Source organism: Orycteropus afer, unplaced genomic scaffold, assembly GCF_000298275.1.
Source record: "Orycteropus afer afer isolate SDZICR_OR568_19922 unplaced genomic scaffold, OryAfe1.0 scaffold00034, whole genome shotgun sequence".
NCBI classification, from domain to species: domain Eukaryota; kingdom Metazoa; phylum Chordata; class Mammalia; order Tubulidentata; family Orycteropodidae; genus Orycteropus; species Orycteropus afer.
In genome coordinates this window covers 6,462,325-6,469,672 of record NW_006921621.1, presented here as the reverse complement: position 1 = coordinate 6,469,672, position 7,348 = coordinate 6,462,325, and positions in this window count along the sequence as shown.

Sequence of the window (7,348 nt, the reverse complement as noted above, 5' to 3'; positions counted from 1 at the left end):
CCTCCTTGGGTTTCCAAGGCAGTATCACTATGGAAGTAGATTGCCCAACCTTCCTTCTGAGGAGTGGCTTGTGGGTTTGAACCACCAGCCTTCTGGTTAGCAGTCAAGTAGTCCTTACTTTTTCCATATATATGGGTGGAGGGAGAAGTGACAGGCAGAAAAAATAATACCATGGGAGTTTGAATAACCTGATTTTACTTCTAGATTTTCTGGACTTGCTTGGACTCAGTCCCATATACATCATTTCCACTTTTACTACAATTCTGTGCATGTTGAATTGTATGGGAGTGTCAATCAGATAGTCACTGGGTGGTACAAAAACTTAACAGGCTTTGCTGCTAACCAAAATGTTGAAGATTTGAGTTCACCCAAAGGCATCTTGAAAGAAAATCCTGGCTATCTACTTCCAAAACATCAGCCATTGAAAACCATATGGAGCTCTTACACACATGGGATTACCATGAGTCTGAATTGACTTGACAGCAACTGGTAGTCAATCAGATAACTCTCAGTTCAAGATAAGCATAATCACTTGACTATATAACAAGCCAGGAACTGCTTTTTAATTGGGTAGAGGGGACAGCACAGAAAGAGCTTGAGAGTTACTGTAGACTTGAAACAGATGATGGTAATGATGACTTCAAACAGTATAAAGAGGAAAAGTAAAAGCTGGTTAGAGAAGACAATGTCCTGAATTGCAAAGACGATAATTTGAATGTGTTCCTCATGATATTTTGCCAGAGGACCAGCTCCCTCTGGGATGTGCACACTTTTGAAAGTCCACACAAGAAACAGGGAGGGATGGAGAGGCAAGCATATTGAGGATAACACATTTTTTACAAATTGAAGGTTTGTGTTAACCATGTGTTGAGCAAGTCTATGGGTACCATTTTTCCAACACTATGTGCTCACTTCTTGTCTCTGACACATATGATAATTCTCACAATTATTCAAACTTTTTCATAATATTATTGAACACTTAATAGACTACTAGAGTATAGTGTAAACATAACTTTAATATGCACTGGGATACCAAAAATTTGTGTAATTCACATTATTGTGATATTTGCTTTATTAAGGTGGCCTAGAACCAAACCCACAATATCTCTAAGGTATACTTGTATACTGAGTTGGAGAAACTTGTTAAGGAAATTGTCAAGGCTCCTTGCCATGAAAAACCCAGGAGTGGAAGCCAGAAAATATGTTCACTCAGATTCATAATTTGTAAAGCTGTATTTCTTCACACTCATGGCCTTCAAATATGTCAGCATATGTCAAAAAGAGTTCTGATCATGTTTGCAAACAACATAGGGAGAATCTTCCAGTCTGGGAAAGCATTTGTGCATTAAAAATATTTTCTTTTTCATTAATCTACAGAAACTATTTTATTTTTCAAGTAATGACTTCAATCAATTTCTAAGACAAAACACTGCCATTTGAGCTTAATAAGTTTTTGCAAAATAGAAAGGATAAAAAGTCTTTTTAATAACTCAACTGTTTCAGAGAGTAATTTCATAATTATACTGGAAGGGTAAATAAACCTTTTTTTGTTTGTTTTTTGTTAATATGTTGGATCTGTATATATTGTTGTGGTTAGGTGCTGTCAAGTTGGCTCCAACAAACAGTACAACTGAAGGAAACACTGAGTGGTCCTGCACCATCCTCATAATCCTTGCTATGCTTGAGCCCCTTGTTTCAGACACCGTGTAAATTCATCTTGGTGAGGGTTTTTCCCCTTTTCATTGACCATCTTCATTACCAGGCATGATATCCTTCTCCAGGGCCTGATCCTTTCTGAAATCATGAGGAAAGCAGGTGAAACGAACTCTGGCCATTCTTTTTATAAGGAGCATTCCAGCAACATTTGTTCCAGGAGACATTTGTTTGTTCTTCTGGGACTCCACGGTATTTTCAATATTCTGTGCTAACAGCACAATTTAAAGGCATCAACTCTTCTTTGGAAGCGAAAATGGCCAGACTTCGTCTCACCTACTTTGGTCATGTTGTCAGAAGGGACCATTCCCCAGAGAAAGATGTCATGCTTGGTAAGGGGGAGGGTCGACGAAAGAGGGGAAGGCCTTCAATGGATGGATTGACATGGTGGCTGCAACAATGGGCTCAAGTATAGCAAGGCTGTGGAGTTGGCACGGGATCGGGCGGTGTTTCGTTCTGCTGTGCATGGGGTCGCTACAAGTTGGAAAAGACTCGATGGCACCTAATAACAACAACATTCACTGTTCAGCTTTCACATGCATATGAGCTGTTTAAATTACCATGGCTTTGGTCAGGCATACCTTAGTCTTCAAAGTGACGTCATTGTTCCTTAACATTTTTAAAGAGGTCTTTTGCAGCAGATTTTCCCAGTGCAATATGATATCTGATTTCTTGACTACTGTTTCCATGGGTGCTGATTGTGGATACAAATAAAATAAAATCCCTGAAAACCTCAATCTAGTTGTGAGGATTTTTGTTTTCTTTATGTTGGTGTAGTCCATACAGAAGACTGCAGTCTTTGATCTTCATCAGTAAATGCTTCAAGTCATCTTCATTTTCAGCAACCAAGGTTGTGTCATCTGCATATTGCAGGTCGATAATGAGTCTTCTTCCAATCCTGATACCACATTCTTCCTCATATAGTCCAGCATCTTGGATTATTTGCTCAGTGTACAGATTGAATAAGTATGGTAGAAGGATTGAATCCTGATGCATTCCCTTCTTGATTCCAGACCATGCAGTATCCCCTTGATCTCTTGGAATGAGAGTTTCTTGGTCTGTGTACATGTTCTGCATGAGTACAATTAATTATTCTGGAATTCCAATTCTTCAGAATGTTATCCATAATTTGCTATGATCCACACAGTTGAATGCCTTTGCATAGTCAATAAAACACAAGTAAACATCTTTCTGGTATTCTTTGCTTTCAACCAAGATCCATCTGACATCAGCATTGATATTCCTCATTCCATGTCTTCTTCTGAATCCATCATGAATTTCTGGAATTTCTACTTCCATAGTGATACTGCCTTGGCAACCCAAGGAGGGGTCGCTATGAATGGGGGCCGACTCGACGGCACATAACAACAACAACAACCTACTTTTACAACCATTTTTGAATTATCTCCTGAAAACTTTTACTTGCATGTGATATTAATGATATTGTTCAAGAATTTCCACATTCTATTGGATCACCTTTCTTTGTTGTCATTGTTGTTGTTAGGTGCCATCGAGTCAGCTCTGACTCAAAGCAAGTCTATGTACAACAGAATGAAACACTGCTCAGTCCTGTGCAAGCCCTTCAATCCTTGCTATACTGTATGCCATCATTGCAGACACTGCATTGATCCATCTCCTTGAGGGCCTTCCTCTTTTTCATTGAGAAGGCTTGTTTTACCAAGCATGATATCCTTCTCCAGAAAATGGTCCCTTCTGACAACATGGCCAAAGTAGGTGAAATGAAGTCTGGCCATTCTTGCTTCCAAAGAGCATTCTGGCTGCACTTCCTTCAGGACAGATTTATTAGTTCTGGCAGTCCATGGTACTTTCAGTACTCTTTGCCAGCACCGTAACTCAAAAGCATCAACTTGCCTTCAGTCTTCCTTATTAATTTTCCAGCTCTCACATGCATATGAGGCAATGGGAAACACCATGGCTTACAAATAGACTCACCTTAGTCTTCAAGAGATATGTTTGCTCTTCAGCACTTTAAAAATGTCTTTTGAAGCATATTTTCCCAGTACAATACACCATCTAATTTATTAGGTGCTGCTTCCATTGGTGTTTATTGTGGAACCAAGTAACAAGAAATCGTCAGCAATTTCAATCATTTCTCCATTCATGATGCTGCTGCTTATTGGTCCAGTTGTAAGGATTTTCACTTTCTTTATGTTGATGTGTAATCCATACTGTAGAGTGTAGTATTTAATCTTTTTTTAGTAAGTGCTACAAGTCATCTTCACTTTCAGCAAGCAAGGTTGTGTCATCTACATATTGCAGGGTGTTAAAGAGCCTTCCTCCTATCTTGATGCCACATTCTTCTTCATAGAGTCCAGCTTCTCAGAGTATTTGCTCAGCATACAGATTGAATAAGTGTGGTGAAAGAATACAACCCTGACACACTCCTTTCCTGATTTTAAACCATGCAGTAGTGCCCATTCTGTTCAAATGACAGCCTCCTGGTCTATGTACAGGTTTCTCATGAGCACAATTAAGTGTTCTGGAATTCCCATTCTTCTCAATATTATCCATAATTTGTTATGATCCACATAGTCGAATGCTTTTGCATAGTAAATAAAACACACCTAAACATCTTTGTGGTATTCTTTGCTTTCAGCCTAGATACATCTGACATGAGCAATGATATCTCTCTCTCATTCCATGTCCTCTTCTGAATCCAGCTTGCATTTCAGGAAGTTTCCTGTCAATGTACTGCTGCAACTGTTTTTGAACATGAAGAAAGAAAAAGTTCATTAAACGGACAAGAAAGGAACAAAAAAACAAAACAGATATCAGAAGAGACTCTAAAACTTGCTCTTGAATGGAGAGTAGCTAGAGCAAATGGAAAAAATGACAAGATAAAGGAGCTGAACGAAAGATTTCAAAAAGTAAATCAAGAAGACAAAGTCAATTATTATAATGAAATGTGCAAAGACCTTGAAGTAGAAAACAAAAAGGGAAGAACATGTTCAGCATTTCTCAAAGTGAAAGAACTGAAGAAAAAAAATTCTAGCCTCAAATTGCAATATTGAAAGATTCTATGGGCAAAATATTGAATGATGCAGGAAACATCAAAAGAAGATGGAAGGAGTCCACAAGAGTCATTGTGCCAAGAAGAATGAAGAAAACCAAAGATTCATGGAAACAATTAGTCCTCATGACTGGTATACCATGCAATCCTCAGCCTATGTGACTATGAGACCAGAAAAATTAGATGGTGCCTGGCTACCACTGTAATCCACTTGGAAGGGAATCTATGTAGGAGATCCTTGATAGAGAGGGAGAACAATGTGGAACACAACTCAAAACCATTTGGAGGGGAAAAAAAAGGAGGAGTCCAGGTTTGCTGGTCTGATAGAGCTTGGTGGAACCACTGAGACTATGGCTCTTAGCTACCCTTCAGATCTGGAATTGAACCCACACCTGTGGCTTCCAGCCAAACAAAAGACAGACATAGGAGTTGAACATTTACTGGAGGTAGATACACGCCTTGGAGAGAACAATCATGAGAGAAAGAAGGGCTGCTTATGCACAGGGAGACAGGTCAGGGGGCAGGAGTGCATGGAGGGATTGACATAAGGAAGAGGTAACTATTGGGAGGAAGTGGATGGGAGCCATTGCATTGTGGTAAATTGTGGTCAATGTCATGAGACAAAGTGTATGTGAACTGCTGTATGGAAAGTGAATTTGCTCTGTAAATTTTCACCCAAATCACAATAATTAAAAAAAGTCATTGTACCAAAAAGAATTGGTCAATGTTCATCCATTTCAGGAGGTGGCATGTCATAAAGATCCGATGGTATTGAAGGAAGAAGTCAAAGCTGTACTGAAGAAATTGGTGAAAAACAAACCAAAACTAAGCCATGCCCACTGCCATCGAGTTGATTCTGACTCCTAATTACCCCCATTGGATTTCTGAGGTAGTAAATCTTTATGGAAGTAGATTTCCTGGTCTTCTTTCCACAGAGTGTCTGGTGGGTTTGAACCACCAACCCTCTGGTTAGCAGTCAAATCCCTTAGACAGTGTGCCACCAGAGCTCCTTGGTGGAAAAACGGGCTCCAGGAATAGATGGATTCAACTCATTGAGATGTTTAAACAATCAGATGCCATGCTGGAGGTACTTTCACATCTATGCCAAGAAATATAGAAGACAACTACCTGGCCAACTGACTGGAAGAGGTCCATATTTGATCCATTCCAAGGAAAGGTGATCCTACAGAATGTGGAAATTATCAAACAATACCATCAATACCAAATCCTAAGAGAATGAAATTTCACCACCTCAAGAAGTAACTGACAGCCTATTTGGAGACTAGACTGTGCATATATGCAAGGCTTAGATGGATGTCCAATTATAATGATTTCAAGGCCAATGAAAAATGGGAACAGATAACTCTTTATTTGCAGAAATTTTTAAATATATATTAGACATCTCAAACTGGTAGACTCCAGACCAATTTTATGTTTTACTTATGAGGCCAAAAATATTGTCATATTTTATTTTTATTTAAATTTGAATGCCATTATATTAGGAAGGCCCTCTCCATTTTGATACAATACCTACCACTTCTTATTTTCTTATACTCTGTTCCAAAATTTGATACTACCTACTGGACTCAAAAACCAATCAACTGTACAGAAGATACTTTGGATTTCCAGAACTCACTGTCAAAATGTTGACGATTGATGATATCTAGTTTTGTCAAGGGTGTATAAAAACAGCTATTCTCATTCATTACAGAGAAAGACTTTTTAGAGAGGGATGCAGGTTTATTATAACAGCTATCAAATTTTAAAACTTGTTACTTTTACTCTATAATTATAATTCCAGGAATATTTTCTAAAGGAATACTTGCACATGGCACAAAAGTTTTTGTACAACATCTTGCTCAAGCACTAGTAGCAAAGTTCAACAAGACAGAAAATAGCAAATGCTGGCCAGGATGTGGAAAGATTGGGATTCTCATACACTGCTGGTGGGAGTGTAAAATGGAACAACCATTGTGGAAAGCAGTATGGTGATTCCTTCAAAAGTTGGAATTAGAAATACCATTTGACCCAGCCATTCCATTACTAGGTATAGATCCTAAAGAAGGGAGAGCCATGACAAGAACAGACATATGCACACCCATGTTCATCACAGCACTGTTTACAATAGCCAAAAGATGGAGACAACCTAGGTGTCCATCAACTGAGGAATGGATAACCAAACTATGGTACATACACACAATGGAATACAATGCAACACTAAAGAATAATTTAGAATCTGCAAAACACCGCATAACATGGATGAACTTAGAGAACATTATGCTGAGTGAAATAAGTCAATCACAAAAGGACAAATATTGTATTAGTCAGTTATTATAAAAGTCAAGGGAAGGTTTATCTATGGAAGGAAATTTTCTTTGTTGGTTACCAGGGGTGGGAGGGGAGGGGAGGGAACACAGATAGATAGAGATAAGTATTGATTTGAGTGAAGAAAAGGACAATGTACCAAATGTGAGTGATCAATATGGTGCCATTGAGGAAAAGAAACACATAGAGAGGTATGTGGGAGGTACAGACAACAAAGAGGAATCCTTTTGCACTACAGTATTGTGCTGGTCAGTGAAGGCAAATATGGGTATACAGGTG